This window comes from Nicotiana sylvestris, chromosome 11 (genome assembly GCF_000393655.2).
Source record: "Nicotiana sylvestris chromosome 11, ASM39365v2, whole genome shotgun sequence".
Taxonomy (NCBI): Eukaryota; Viridiplantae; Streptophyta; class Magnoliopsida; order Solanales; family Solanaceae; genus Nicotiana; species Nicotiana sylvestris.
In genome coordinates, this window is record NC_091067.1 from 110,246,760 (window position 1) to 110,263,884 (window position 17,125).

The 17,125-nt window shown below is 34.7% G+C and overlaps 1 long non-coding RNA gene across 1 annotated transcript; it reads left to right on the forward strand.

Moving 5' to 3' along the window:
- The first annotated feature begins 6,274 nt into the window (after positions 1–6,274).
- LOC104249838 (uncharacterized) lies at positions 6,275–13,017 on the forward strand. Its single transcript, XR_011403719.1, has 2 exons — positions 6,275–6,435; positions 11,640–13,017. It is a non-coding gene; the product is annotated as an uncharacterized lncRNA (long non-coding RNA).
- Positions 13,018–17,125: the final 4,108 nt, after the last annotated feature.

Genomic DNA, 17,125 nt, shown 5'->3' on the forward strand with positions numbered 1-17,125 from the left:
GGTATATAACCCGGCATATCATCTCCAAGCGCCAAAACTCCAAAGTCCTCATCATGTCCCTCAACATGTGGGTCGACAGGTGCCTCAACGCCCCCTTGCTGGGGACCACCTCCTCGCCGTCCCCCGCGACCCCCGCGACCCCGTGGGGCACCCCTACCTCGTGGGGCACCCCTCCCTCGTGCCCTACCCCTGCCTCGTGGGACACCCCTACCCCGATGGTAGTCCTCTGGCGCCGCATACTGAGCCTCGTGGTCCAACCTCGCGGCATCTCTCGCCTGAAACAGGGTCCGACGAGCCAACTGTGCCCCCCGCCGACCATAGTCAACGACTGCAAGGATGTCGGTATGCTGCTGCATCTCCTGTCCCAACTGGTAGAGGTGATGATGGCCAATAGCCTGTGAAATATTTAAAATATTAATTAAATAATGCTATATCACAATTATACGATATTAATAAGCCAAAAAACATACCAGTGCCTCGTGTCTCCCGGCGTATGGTCTGTAGCGCTCGCCAAGTACATGAATGGGGTTCCCGATAATCAGTCGGGTGTGACAGCGGTACCATGATGCATACATATGAATAGTGGCCTCCTGGGTAAATGTAGGTGCTGGCGGAATACGGTCAGCTCGGTGCTCCTCCCAAATAAGGACCTGCTGCTCTAGCCATCCCATATATATATCGTCCAGCCTGGCACGGTCATCCCTCTGATAGTGTATAGCCACCCATCCAGGATCCCTCGGTATAGGCTGGGGATGGTGAAACTGGCGAAGCACACACTCTGTGGCATGATACTCAACCATATCGAAGAAGATCATCGGGACGGAGGTGCTCCAAAGCATTCGATCGACTGAGCAATAAAAGGGCAGCTGAACTACCAATTCGTCACTGTATGGCGTCCAGATGAACTGCCAAATAATAACATAAAAGTGAGTATACGCAACACAACTCAATTTAAACAAGTAAGTGTAGGTACATATCTACCTGTCCGTCCACCAGCATATCTAGCACATCCCTGATAAGGGGGAGATTATGATGAGCATCGGTCCCTCGACAGTTCCCACGCCGGAGAATCCACCTAGAAGCTAGAGGGAGAAACGGATAAGCCTCACCAGGCGCAAGTGCTGGTAGAGGTGGCTGCAACGGCATGATCCGCTGCCAGGCCCAAACCTAAGATAAAAGGTTGATGTAAAATTTATGAGTCATTTCGACCATATAGAATTCGGAGAAATGAACAGAGTATTCGAAAATGTTGTAACCTGTAGGAGGGGCAGAAAACCACATATGTCCACCGCTGGGCCCATGCTCGCCCGGCACATGCTCCTATACAGGTATGCGAGAACATCAACACCCCAACTGTACTGGGGTAAACCATCCAACTCCTGAAGATAATGGAGAAAGCGCATACTCACTTTACTCCCCGAAGTGTTCGGGAACAAGACACACCCGAAAAGCAGGAGCAGCACCAACCGCGTGTACCTCTCAATATGGAGATCCTCCGTCTCGCCGGTAATGTCTGGGTGCAAAAACGCCATATGATCTCTAATGGCTAACAAAGCAACGCGACTGCCCCCAGCGTCACCCAGAGGTCTATAACCAGTAAAATGCATCATCATATCCAAAAATTGTGCACGCGTCATGGATCTAATGTACTGGGGCAGTGCTACGACCCGTCCATCTACGCGCAGTCCGTACAAAACCTGAACATCCACCAGCGTGATGGTGGCCTCTCCAGTGGGCAAGTGAAAAGTATGCGTCTCCGGTCGCCACCGCTCTACCAAGGCCGTGATGAGAGACCAATCAAGCTGCATCCGTCCAAGCTCAAAAATCGTATAGAAGCCCGTAGCCTGTAGACGCGCGACTACGCGGGCATGAAAAGGATGCTCCCCGATGAACTCCCACAAATCGTCAGGTCTCCTGGGGCGGAGAGGCTGCATCGATAGCTGTCCCTCCCATACAAATGAGTACCTACGGTCGCCCTGCAACACTAGTAGCTGATCCTCGGCAGGTCCGGGATGCGCAGGCGGAGGAAAGTCCATGTCGTCTACTATAATTTAAACAAAATTAATTGTGTGTGTTAGCTTAATAAATTAAATAATTAATTATATTTAAAATTGGACTGAATAATTATGTACGGGTTCCAAACTCGATATTTGAGGCCCGGTAGTACCGAGTTATCCTTAATTATTATGCGTGTTAATTTCATCATTTTTAGAATTGTGCATGTTAGCTTAATAAATTAAATAATTAATTATGTTTAAAATTGGACTGAATAATTATGTACGGGTTCCAGGCTCGATATTTGAGGCCCGGTAGCACCGAGTTATCCTTAATTATTATGCGTGTTAATTTCAACATTTTTAAAATTGTGCCTGTTAGCTTAATAAATTAAATAATTAATAATGTTTAAAATTAGACTGAATAATTATGTACGGGTTCCAGGCTCGATATTTGAGGCCCGGTAGCACCGAGTTATCCTTAATTATTATGCGTGTTAATTTCAACATTTTTAGAATTGTGCTTGTTAGCTTAATAAATTAAATAATTAATTATGTTTAAAATTGGACTGAATAATTATGTACGGGTTCCAGGCTCGATATTTGAGGCCCGGTAGCACCGAGTTATCCTTAATTATTATGCGTGTTAATTTCAACATTTTTAGAATTGTGCCTGTTAGCTTAATAAATTAAATAATTAATTATGTTTAAAATTGGACTGAATAATTATGTACGGGTTCCAGGCTCGATATTTGAGGCCCGGTAGCACCGAGTTATCCTTAATTATTATGCGTGTTAATTTCAACATTTTTAGAATTGTGCCTGTTAGCTTAATAAATTAAATAATTAATTATGTTTAAAATTGGACTGAATAATTATGTACGGGTTCCAGGCTCGATATTTGAGGCCCGGTAGCACCGAGTTATCCTTAATTATTATGCGTGTTAATTTCAACATTTTTAGAATTGTGCCTGTTAGCTTAATAAATTAAATAATTAATTATGTTTAAAATTGGACTGAATAATTATGTACGGGTTCCAGGCTCGATATTTGAGGCTCGGTAGCACCGAGTTATCCTTAATTATTATGTGTGTTAATTTCAATATTTTTAGAATTGTGCCTGTTAGCTTAATAAATTAAATAATTAATTATGTTTGAAATTGGACTGAATAATTATGTACGGGTTCCAGACTCGATATTTGAGGCCTGGCAGAACCGAGTTATCCTTAATTATTATGCGTGTTAATTTTAACATTTTTAGAATTGTGCCTTTTAGCTTAATAAATTAAATAATTAATTATGTTTAAAATTGGACTGAATAATTATGTATGGGTTCCAGGCTCGATAGCACCAAGTTATTTTTAATTATTATGCGTGTTAATTTCAACATTTTTAGAATTGTTCCTGTTAGCTTAATAAATTATATAATTAATTATGTTTAAAATTGGACTGAATAATTATGTATGTGTTCCAGACTCGATATTTGAGGCCCGGTAGCACCGAGTTATCCTTAATTATTGCATGTTAATTTCAACATTTTTAGAATTGTGCTTGTTAGCTTAATAAATTAAATAATTAATTATGTTTAAAATTGGACTGAATAATTATGTACGGGTTCCAGGCTCGATATTTGAGGCCCGGTAGCACCGAGTTATCCTTAATTATTATGCGTGTTAATTTCAACATTTTTAGAATTGTGCCTGTTAGCTTAATAAATTAAATAATTAATTATGTTTAAAATTGGACTGAATAATTATGTACGGGTTCCAGGCTCGATATTTGAGGCCCGGTAGCACCGAATTATCCTTAATTATTATGCGTGTTAATTTTAACATTTTTAGAATTGTGCCTGTTAGCTTAATAAATTAAATAATTAATTATGTTTAAAATTGGACTGAATAATTATGTATGGGTTTCAGGCTCGATATTTGAGGCCCGGTAGCACCGAGTTATCCTTAATTATTATGCGTGTTAATTTCAACATTTTTAGAATTGTGCCTGTTAGCTTAATAAATTAAATAATTAATTATGTTTAAAATTGGACTGAATAATTATGTATGGGTTCCAGGCTCGATATTTGAGGCCCGGTAGCACCGAGTTATCCTTAATTATTATGCGTGTTAATTTCAACATTTTTAGAATTGTGCCTGTTAGCTTAATAAATTAAATAATTAATTATGTTTAAAATTGGACTGAATAATTATGTATGGGTTCCAGGCTCGATATTTGAGTTAATTTTACAACATATATTAATTTGTTACTTTTGTAAGTTTATTGTTATAAATTAAATAATTAATTTTGTAAAGTGTAATTGGAGTTACTACATACTTAAACTACATAGACTCTACGCTAAAAGGCTCTACATTTTACTACGCTAAAAGGCTCTATATTTTACAACACTAAAAGGCTCTATATTTTACTACACTAATAGGCTCCATATTTTACTACACTAAAAGGCTCTATATTTTACTAAGCTAAAAGGTCAATATTACATATAAAAACAACTAACATAAAATACAAATATGAACAACAAACAAAATAAATAATATTAATTTTTTAACAATACAAATAATTTATCAAATTTTAACAATTTTTTGTACCAAAGCTAATAAATCAATCCGGGTATAAATAAGATACAAATTTAAACACAAACATAACACAAATTAACATGGAAACACATTAAACAATACAAATATGCATGTACTATACGAGTTTCGACATAAACAAAATCGAAATACCTTGATTTAAGTTTTTTGAATTTGATTGAAATTGAATTTTTGCACCCGAAAGAAGGAATCCAAAGCTTGTCTTGTATGTGGGACCTACACTCCTTGCTCTTTAGGTGACGGGTGGGGCCGATTTTTTTTTTTTTTTAAGTTTGTCGCGGGGTGGCGGAGGGGGGGGGACCAAAACAATCGAAATTTTTAAACAAGAATGGGTTGCGTTCAGTGGTCCAAGGAAGAAGAAGGGGCTGCGTTTTATAAAGCTGTTCGCAGTATTATACTGCGTTTTAGTTTAAACGCAGTATAATACTGCGAACAGCTTCATAAAACGCAGTATTATACTGCGAATTACAAAAAAAAAATTGATGTAAAACGCAATACGGTACTGCGAATTACAAAAAAAAAAGATTAAAGTAAAACGCAGTATAGTACTGCGTTTTACTTTAACGGACTAATTTCTGTTAACGTAGTTCGCAGTATAGTACTGCGTTTTACTCATTTATGTAACTTTTTTTTAAGCAGTATAAAAGTGTTTTTTTGTCCAAAAAAACATCAAAAAAGTTTTGGACTCAAAAGAAGGGAATACATTTTCCAAAACTCTTTTTCAACATTCTCCGTCCTATTCACCAACCCCACCAATCCATCCCTACCCGCACCACCCACCCACCCCAACCTCCCCCACCACCCACCTTAAATAGAATTCTTATTAAGAGTACTTTCTTTTCATGTTTTAAATTGAATACATTTTTTTTATTTCAACTAAATGAGATATTTTCTTTTATTTCAAAAAAATAAATACCATTTCATGATGTGGAAAAAAATATTTTCTTCATTTCAACAAACTAAGTATTTTCTTTTCTTGAAATAGAAAAAGTATTTTTTTTCAACAAAATGAGTATTTTCATTTCATGATGTAGAAAAAAAGGATTGTCTTCCATTTCAACAAAATAAGTACTTTCTTTTCGTGATGTAGAAAAAATATTTTCGTTTATTTCAACAAACTAAGTATTTTCTTTTCTTGACGTAGAAAAAATATTTTCTTTCATTTTAACAAAACAAGTATTTTCTTTTTCATAATGTAGAAAAAGTATTTTTTTTCATTTCAATAAACTGAGTAATTATTTTCATGTTGTAGAAAGAATACTTTCTTTTTCAACAAAATAAAGTATTTTTTTAGTTATCGAGCTCAAATTTTAATGTTGTTCTTGTGTGAAAAAGCAAAGTAGCACATTATTTCTTTTAGGTTTGTATGAATTTTAAAAAAAATAATTAAATTCTTGAAGAAAAATAAAACTCGGGGGGGGGGGGGGAATACAGAAAACATGGGGATTTTAAGAAAGATGGATGGAGAAGAGTAGCATAATAAAATATTTTATACTTAAGAAAAATAAGTGATAAAATCACCTATTTTCCAGAAAAATATTTTCCTTTCATAGGTATTTTTGGACCAAAGGTACAAGGTAAATTTAAACCAGCTACAATAAAGGTATTTTTAGCCTTTTTCTACAAAAAGTAACTGCTAAATTTGTTTATGCTTTTGAACTGACTATCCCAGAAACTTGAGGGACTGAAAGTACACTGCCATATTTGGGTTTTAAGCTTGACTTTACTTATACCAATCGCTCCTTTAATCGCATCCCTCTCCTTCGCTGCCGTCGCTGCCAATTTGAATTACACGCCGGATTTCGTAGAAGTTTTCCTTGGTCATTTCTACTGCTGTAAGCTTTTCTTTTCCCCGCTTTCTTCGTTAGTTATATTTTACGTCATATTATTAGTTTCAGAGATTTAGTTTTTTATTTGCTGATACGTGTGGTATCTAAATGTTGTCAAGACTGATAATTTTCAATTATGTACGTTGATCTATACAAAATTTGCAGAATTTCAGTAGCTAAATTTTGAATGATTTAGTGCAAATTGTTTCTGATATTGTTTTTTGCTGCTATTTTTGATTTATTATCATATGTAAAAGATGGCAAAACCCTGTTTTTCAGATCAACCTTGTTGTATATGTTCAATTGAATTTCTAAATGAATGGATTGGTGTGTTGCTTAGTTGAATTGGATCAAATTCTAATAATTAATGGTGGGACGTTTCACTCTAGGTTTAATATTGTGATCCAATAAGAATCTGGGTAAAAAAGTGAAATGTCGCCCTTAATTCCTACATTAGACATCATTTCCGAAGTTTGATAGTATTCTGATTTATGAGTTGGATGGTTAGGGCTTCAAGAGTGCGTCTCAACTATCTTCGGCGATGACCAACGATATTGCAGTGTTGCCACTAACTAACTGCTCTGATACCATTGTGATACGTTAACATGAGAAAACCTTGGATATTCACAAAGATGGTTAAGCTCGATAGGAAGCTTGAACCATTTGGTCATTCAAGCAAACTAGTCAATATCTTGGGTTGTAATTCTAGAGTGAGGTGATTCAGAAACAATGTGAAAGATGTGAATTTGAAATACCAAAAAGACTATTTACTCGTCCAAAACAAGCAAGGAGCGACTATGAGTCAATTGAAAAAGGTTTGGAGTCTGGATAACATAGATTGACGAAGTGGACAGTTTATAGATAGAATATGAAAGATAAAATCGTTAGGTTGGGAAGTAAACAACCACAACATGGTTTAAAGGATGAACCAACAGCTAAGTTGAAAAAAGTTTGCATAAGGATGAACCACCAGGCACCAACTGAACTGATTAAGCTTTGATAGATCCGCTATTTGAAGGTTTCATAAGACCACCTTCCATAGCTTCTTTTGATAAGTAAGTCCTGCTACAATAGCTTTTATGAATCCCAAAGCACACAATGACTCTGATTATTTTTTTTTTTTGATAAGATAAATAAATACTATTAAGGCAGATACCAAGATGGTACTGCAAAACAATGAGTCTGATTAATTATAGTCAACTACTAGTTTCAAACATCTAACTAACACATACCTTCAAGTTGCTTTGCTCAACGTCACAAGCCAGTTCTTCTTACATTCAGTTAGCAATGATTGTCCACTTCATGGAAGTAAAGTCCATGAGACTTTTTAAAGGAAGGCCTGATGGTCAATCAACGAGAGTTGAGGTTCATTGTACTTATACCCGATAATGGGCTTTTTGTGCTACTTCTCTGAATCAAAACTTATTAAAGGATGCTGCGAAAAGAATGTTGTCTATGACTATGGTGCAATTTTTTTCACATGCTAGTTATGCAATAATCAGATATGGAAATTGTAATGCGAATTGCGATGAATAAAATACGGATTGTTATCTGGTGAATAATAACATTGGGATTCTTATACAAGGATTAAACTATCAAAATATAGAATTAGCTTTACTGTAATACTTGTAAAAGTTTTTGTTTAAAGTTCTTTTAATTTAAAATTTATTTACTCTTACTGAATAATGTTCTCTCTATTTCAAATTAAGTGTCTTTTTAGCACAAAAAATGCTTCAACATATCTGTCTCTTTAGAATACGAAGTTAGAATTAATTCTTTTTTCAATTTTACCCTTTCTGTTGAAGAGGTCAAATGTGATTAACAGTGCCTCACATTCCAATAGTAGCATTTAATAGTCAAAGCACATTTATTACATTTGACTACTACTAGTACTACTTCCTCCGTCCCATTTTAATTTTTGTTAAAGGTTTTAGCAGATCCATTAAAAAAACATGAAGTCCAAGGTGTAAGTTACTAAATTGCCTATATTTATTTCTTATTTTTTCTCGATTTATTACTCCTATTAATACTCAATTGGTTATCTCTTAAATCACATCAACCTTTCTCATATTGTTACTCACGCAAGTAATGGGCATTCTTCATCAATTCTAACTAACCTTAATGACTCCCAATTTTTTTATGATTGAGAAATCTGTCTTGGGTTGATTTTTTGGGCCAACCGCAACCTATGACGGGGCCACCCCGATACCCGTCTCCACTTAAATACTAAAGTTAATCCGTTTGGAACACCCAAATTGTTGTGCCTTTTCCATGTTCGTTTTAACATTGGCGAATTTGTTGAAGCAGAAATTTTTCTCTACCAAAAATTGTATTTACTTTTCAACTTGAAATTTTATTGGTGCCAAAATTTCATTGTCTCTTCAAAATTTAATTAGAAAACGTTATTCATCTTACACAAGTTTTTTAACATTTCCCACAAAAAATATCATATAAAAGAAGGCTCAACTTCTTTAGATGTTGAACTAACATGGCAACAAGACAAGTTACCAAATTCCATTAATTTAAGTAGATATAAACATGCCTGTTGAATCTGACCTCAATCTTAATACCCATTCGCCATTCCATAGTTGATATATTTATAGTAAATCACTTTTTGTTTGATTTAAATGTTGAGCCAACTACCGAAGATGATACACAAATGAAAATAGGACGGTAAGAATCACAAGAAAAATCAAGCATAAATATTGGTACAACTAAATTTCTATTTGTAACTTGGCGTTGCTCATTTGGTTTAAAATTTAAGATAGAACTTGGCGTTTTGCAACTTATATTTTAGGAGAAAATCTTTTTTTTGTGCTCGCAAAACCTTTCTGTAACTCTTTCATACATATTCTTAAAAAATCTTATCCTCCAAAATTCCTTTACTTCTTAATCCATTTCTTAGCATGTCGTTATATATATAATATGCCTTTTAATATTGTGTATTGTACTCTATTTCTAACAATGCATCCCATTTTAATTTTGCTATAATATTCATGTAATGTTTTTGTATCTATGGGGTCATTTTCTTGTGTGCTTGTCCTTCAAAAAAAATACTGTTTAAGCAAATGAAAATCTAGAAAATAGCAATGTAAATGAAGTATTATCACCACCATCAAAGAAATTAGAAAACTTAAATAATGATGAACTTAGAAAAGTGGTTGTAATGCTACTGAAAAAACGTTGACAGAAAATTGGGAAAGGAGGACGAGAGTGGTGGCACCTCTGTTTTTAGTTTCAATATGGACAGTTGACGCATTTGGAAACAATTAAATATGGTATACCTAATGATGCATTTAACTAAAAGACAAGAAATTGTGGTCGTAAGATAACTAATCTTGACTTTGATCGTTTTGCAGAGGTCCTTTTTCATAAACGGACAAATCTTCACACTCTAGCTTGTTTAGTGTATATGTCGAGATTTGGTTGGGCACTTAAATCATGGAGATATAGGAAAGCAGTCAAACGCTATAAGGCCTCATTTTAAGAAAAGAAACTAAAAAGTTTTCCTTCGCAATTTTGCATATCAATGCTTGAAGGTGGTGGTATACCACATGATCCAATTTTCATTGACATGTATAATATTTTTAAATTGATGAGAATTGGTTTTACATGACAAAACAATATGAGTGTTAGTATTTGCTGTCTAAAGATGAGTCATTTTAAAATTGCAAAATCAAAATTTTCATTGAAAAAATCACGTTTTTAGTTGCTTTAGCTCGGCCAAGGTTTGATGCACAAGAAAATGAAATGTTGTCTGGAAAAATTAGTTTATTCTTTTTTGCCACATGAGAGCCAACCGAAAGAACTCGTGTCAATGGACCCGCAGGCACAACAGAGACAAAAACATTTACCTCGATAAATATACACGTTGTAAGGCATACTTGATCAAACATGTCATTCCTTCTATTAAAACAAAAATAGCTACGAGGAGACAAACTATCCAATATTCGTTCAGTAAGATAATGCAACACACATTAGTCATGATGATGAAGAAATTCGCCAAGTGGCAATACAATATGGGTTGATATTCTTTTTGATATGTCAACCTCCAAATTTTCTGAATTTGAATGTTTTAGACCTTAGGGTTTTTAGAACTGTACAATCTTTAAAATATAAGGATGTATCTAAAACTATTTATGAGTTTATTAGTGTTGTTGTGATATTTTCCTTTTTTGAACAGCGAAGTCCAATTATATCTTTATAAATTGCAATCATGTATGATAGAAATAATGCAGGCAAAAGGTTCACATAAGTAACATTTTTCACATATAAAGAACATCAGAGAAAGAAATGTCGAGTTTACTCAATTGAGGTGTCATCTTGATTTCGTTGAGTATCAAGTCGACCTTCCTTCTCTAACATTTCTTTCTTCGTGGATTACATTGGATTACATTGCTTGAGGGATATGTGGATTACATTGCTTAGTGGGATGGCTTGAAAATGCTAACATTTTACCCCTCCTCTTTTACTTACTGGCCTAACAGGGGAAAAAGCCCTCAGGACTCCTAGTTTGACCAGAATTAAACATATTGCAGCATAATTTAGCCTTTTTCTTGTGTCTCTCATTTTTTCATTTTGCATTGCAAACTATTTTTGTAAGAAGGGAAGAAAGACTATATGGATAAACTAGTTGAATTGATTCTCTTTGAATAAGCTTTTGAAATAGGGACTCTGTTTGCATGATACTGGTTAAAATAGCTAAGTTTCTATACCACCAGTCCGGAATCCTATTTGTTTCAGTTTTCCTCTGTAGCAACAGCTGTTAGCTGTATACCAATGACAAGAACGTTTGAAATTGGCTTCTAGCTGCATTGTTCTTATAAATAAGGTGTTAAAGTTTAACCTTATAAAAGCTGCTAGAGGTAAGGAAAATGACTATTTTGTTACTTGTTTTGCTAGCATCTCTTGTTCATATATTACATCAAACATGGGAAGCTGTTAAAGAGTCTGTACTTTTTCTTTTAAAGGGTACTCAATTACCTCTTAAAATCTTTCTGAAGATTTTAGCAAGAAGTATATGAGCTTTTAGCTCTCCTCCTAAGTCTTAACTGGCTTCATTTACTGATGGGATGTCTGTACTCTCTATATTTGAACATGCTCATCTTTTATTATAATTTTGCTAATAAGTAGGAAACAAGAAAAGTGGAGTGAACTTTGATTGGTTAGAATCTTATGAAAAGATATACTGATATTGGTACATGATTCAGCATATGGGTTTGTGGACACTTCTCGAGGGTTTCCTACTTATTGCAAACGCTCTTGCTATATTAAATGAAGACCTGTTTCTTACTCCTAGAGGGTGGAGCTTTGAGGAATATTCAGGGGTCAAGAGAAATTCCTTCAAAGGGCAGATTCTTGGACTTATTTATGCGGCACAGTATCTGAGAGTTCTTCTCATACTCCTTAACACCTTATTTATTGTTATAAAGCTGGTCTCAGGATGATGATCGCTGAGGTGAGTGACTACCATTAAAGGTAAGATTAGCGAGTTTTCTGGTGTGTAAACGTGGATAAATATATTTCTTTCCTAAAGTCACATGTTTAGTTAACTGGATAAGTTGGCTTCCAAAATGTTTTGGACTCCTGTGACTAGAGGATCGTGAACTGTCTTTTTTTTTGTCTGTATATGTGGCAATGTCAATCTTCAGTGGGCAAAAGTGTGCCTGTAAATCGTGTAGGTTCCAATTTTCTGTACCACTTATCATCTCTTGTTCCTTTTTTTTTTTGGTTTATGGCAGAAGATTAGGGCAGTTCACTGTGCAAAGTTGAACTCTGGTAAAATAGGCCATGTGCATTTGGCAGCTTAAATGATTCGGTCTCTGAAGGATGTAAATTTTTTGGTTCGATTTGTTGGTTTAAACCAAGGAGTAGGTTCTGAAGTGCTACTTCAGTACAGTTAAACCGTGCCTTGCCCTGCTAACATGTAGCTCTGTCCAATGTTTGAATAGATATGCTGGTTTTAATGGCCTAAAACACGACATTTTGCAAATGATGTGATTTTAGATATAAAAGAAAATAGATCAGGAAAACATTGTCCATATCAAGAAAAAGGAAAAAATAATGAGAAACTCTGATTATGTAAGTTTGACCATCATCATCAAAGTATGAAAAAAATGATATGGTTCATACTAACAGCCATCCTTGTTCCTTGATTCATCATGAGATGCCCTATGATAGTTGATTCATGCTTTCTATAATGATGATTGGAGATACTTAGAAGTTTGTAGATGGAGAGATGCTCCAAAGACATCACACAGCTGTTTTGTTAGAGAGGTGGCAATCCTGATTCAAATGGTGTTCTGTCAATTACTTTTTGATTAGAAAGTTAGTTCATTTGGTCGATATGACAAGTATTGTAAAAGTAGGTCCTTACATATTAGATGATGCCTAACAAATGAAATACCTTCGATGATTTATTAACAAGTGTATCTCATCCGAGTCTGATCTTTCTTGAGTTTCAACCAGAGCATGTCGGTACAGAGGAGCTTTCTTTTTACTATGTCATAGCATTGTCTGAATGTACGTACTACATTGTTGATGAACATATTGTTTCTTTAATTTGTTTATCAGACTTTTTTACTTGAAGTAACATTCGTCCAAACATTGAATGTGGTGAAGATTATTGAAAGAAGTGCAATATGTTTTTTTTGAAGTTTTTTAAACTGGATTATGCAAGCATAACATTGAAGCAGAGAACTTTTGAATACATTAAACTTCATACACAAATGTAGGATACCACCCAAGGTGGCCAACATACGGTCACCTCTACAACTTCGAAAAAAGAGAAGTTGGAAGAAGGAGAATTCCCAGGTCCCGAACTCGGATTTTATGTGGTTATTTTATTAAGGAAAAAGGTCAAATTAGCCCCTCTATTATCCACACATTGAGCAAATTTATCATCCGTTAAACTTTAGCCCTATCTTACCCCGTCATTAGGAAAATGTCTCATTTTTGCACTTGACCTCTAAGGAGCTCTAACCTAAGGGTAATTTTAAACCTTAGCCAAAAGTTAAAGGGTAACTATGGATCTTTTTTCTCGGCATGTCGGAGTCCACTCATTTCACGTTGGAGCTTTGTTATAGTATGGACAAATAAAAGATTATTTACTAACGACAAGGTATGAATGGACCAAAAGTTTAATGGATGGCCAAATTGAACAATTTTGAATAGTATGGAGGAAAAATTGGACCTTTTCTCCCCTTTTTTGGATTAGTACCTCCAAAAATTAGTACAAGAGAGACCAAACCTTACCCTAGCAATCCTAGAGTGGGAAAACCAAACTTTTCCCTTATATCATGAATATAATAAAAGCTAGCAAAATAGCATGTTATAGTTTATATACATATGTAGGAAGATGTTAAAACTGTCAAAAACTGAACTACTGCAATGACTCAAAAACTGCGCGAACAGTAAAACTAGACATAAGCTATGATTATAGAATACCATGTATTACAGTCAAACCTCTCTATAACAGTTTCGTTTGTTCAGAATATTTTTGAATGTTTAGCGAAGTGCTGTTATAGAAAACATATATTATTAGGGGCGTCTGAAGGGCCAATCAAATAAAGCATTTGCTTTAGGCCCCAAGCTCATGAGGCCCCCAAAATTTTTATGTAGTAATTAATTTTATAGCTAAATTTCGCATTTTATTTCATTCTTTTGAAAGTTTTAAAGTATTGAAGGAAACAAAAAAGCTGATTCATCTTGGTATTAATTACTCCCTTCATCCCAATATACGTGACAGTGTTCGAATTTTGAGAGTTAAATGAATTATACTTTGATCGTATTTATTTATATGTCTTTTAAATATTTTAAATAATTAATTTTTGTGACTTATAGTACTTTTATATAGTTTTCAAGTATGTAAGTTTTATTTTAAAAAATTTAAAGATTCTATATCTAAATGCACAGTCAAAATTAAGAAGTCTGAATCTCGACAACAAAAAGTGTCACATAAATCGAGACACGAGGAATATTAAGTTATAACTTCTAGAATAAGATTCTATTGTTATAAAATTTTATTATCTTTCAACATGGTATCTTCTATATAGTATATTAATTTTTTGTTATACACTAGCTAGAATTTATAGAGTATCAGCTAGAAAATATGAATTGATCAAAACTCAAAAAAGCAAATAAGATAAACTGAAACTTTGATATAATCTCATAAAGGTGCTCCTTTACTGATTTTTTAACAAATAATAAAAACTAAATTAATAATATGAGGGAGTATTTTTTAGAAAAAATGATTATTAGAAAGAATTTGATTATAAAATATTAATTAATAACTTTGAATCCCAAAAAATAAGAAAAACAAAAGTTTAAGGTCTCATAAATAATTTTGGCTTTAGGCCACTATTGTAATTGAGCCGCCCCTTTATATTATAACATAACATAAAAATTGATTCTGGAAAAGCTTGACTTATATAGTGAAGTGTTGTTATATATGATGTTGTTATAGAGATGTCAAAGTACAACTTATCATTACAATGGTCGTGAATAATATAAAGAATTAAAGATCCATCATATCTTCAACCTGCAGTGCTGGTCTTAATGAAGGCATACACTGCTTAATTATCCAAGTTGACAAGTCGTTTTCCCCTTTAAGTGCAAATCATCAACGGCGTTTTAAAAGGCGTTTTCGGGGCGAGTTTCGAGGCGAGCTCGGGTAAGGTGCACCAAAAACGCTTCGAGGCGATGGTGTTGGGCGAAAGTCTCAAGAAGCGTACGCCTAGCTGTAGATAATAAATTGCGTCGAGAAAATATGATCAACACCGAAAAATATTGCAACGATCATAGTATTTTATTTCGAATATTTGAGTGTTACAATCTCTATGATTCCTCTGATTCTATTTTTCTAGTATAAATTCAAGGGCTTTCGAGCTTGATCTTGAATTTGAATTTGATTTAACTGTCGCGAACACTTTGATTGTTGCCACGAATCGTATCATGAACAAGTAGCCTTGATCTTGAGCGCCTTGTATTTGATTTGACTTCATTCTTGATCTTGAATACTTGAATTGTTCTTCGTTCTTGAGCTTGAATATTTGATTTGTTCTTCATTCTTGAACTTGAACTTGATTTCTTGAACTTGAACTTGGTTGCTTGAAGTCTGAAACTTGTAGAGAAATTTGCGGCGTTTGATCCACGAGCTCTCTCTTGCTTCTTGTTATAACTTCTGGTCCCTTTTCTGGGTTATGAAGACCCCTATTTATAGTTGTGGAAGGGAGGAGTTGTGATAAGAACAAACTCTTTCCGACCAATCAAATTGAAGTGTGACATGACCACATTTGATTGGCCAGAACATGTCACTTGCACACGTGACGCGATTTCGTTGGCCTTTTAGTGTGACTTGGCATGCCTTGTCATTTTGACACGTGGCATGATCCTATTGGCTCTTCCGTTTGACTTGGCGCGCCATGTCATTTGACACGTGGCACCAAACTGGGCCTCTAGGAAGATGACATCTTGGGCTTAATGAAGTGTGCTCATCACTTTAGCCTAACTAAATGGGCTAGCCCAGTGGATTAAGACTTACTTATTTAATCCATATATATTGAACTTATACAATTAATTCAATTATATTAGCCCATAATATTTGTTTGGACTAATATATCTTGAATTTAAAATATAGTCCAAATTATGTCACGCACTTAATTCCGATAAATTTTAAATGCCTACAAATATCCCCTACTTCAAGACTTGCCGATCGTAGACATGTCCAACTTAAGACAAGGATTGAAGTATTATGGAAACATCAACTGGGATGATTTTGGAGCCCCAATTTACTAGTCTAGGCAATTTTTGTAACGAAAATCTTGTCGGTTGCTTGAAATTTGCTTATAATAGAGATTCATCTTTTAAGATGACAATAGAAAGCCACATAAGCTTGAAACTTTTGGCATTTGAACTTCAACTTTGCCAGTGATTTCAACTTTTTTTTTTTTTTTTTTTTTTTTTTTTTTGCATTTGGAATTCTTACTTATTAATCCTTTGGAGTTGGAGTCACACGTAAGCTCTATCTTTAATGAACATGCACAGATACTCCTTTATCACATAGTTTAATGACGAACATTTTGTATTTCCACTCTAAACCAAATTGCTTTGGTCGACTTCTATTCAAACACGGAAGGATCAAACTACCGAGTCCATATCGGAAAGAGCCGCCTCCTTTAACATGATCCCACAACGGACATGAATTATTATTGCCTCCTCTCCTAAATCTATATAAACCTTGTGCTTGTATTTGTTGAGCATTAATTCACCGTATTTGCAAGTCATTTGAGTTTATTTTTTGTACTCGTAGGCATTAACACGAAGGTAATTTTTTTTTTGTGCTTTCTTCTTTATTTTACTCTGTTGTCTCTTTTTTCTTTTTTCTTTTTTAGAAGTAATTTCGTCAAATTACGAAGTACTTTAAAAGTTCGAGACGAAGGCCTTTAAAAGTTTGTGATGAAGATCTTTAAAATTTGCGGGGAAGACTCACAAAAGTTCGCGCGAAGATCCTTAAAAGCTCGTGGTCAAGACCTTTAAAAGTTCGCGGTGGATACCTTTTAAAGTTCGTGCAAAGATCCTTAAAAACTCGTGGTCAAGATCTTTAAAAGTTCACAGTGAAGACCTTTAAAAACTCACAATGAAGACCTGTAAAAGTTCGCGACGAATACCTTTAAAATTTGTGGCGAAGATCCTTAAA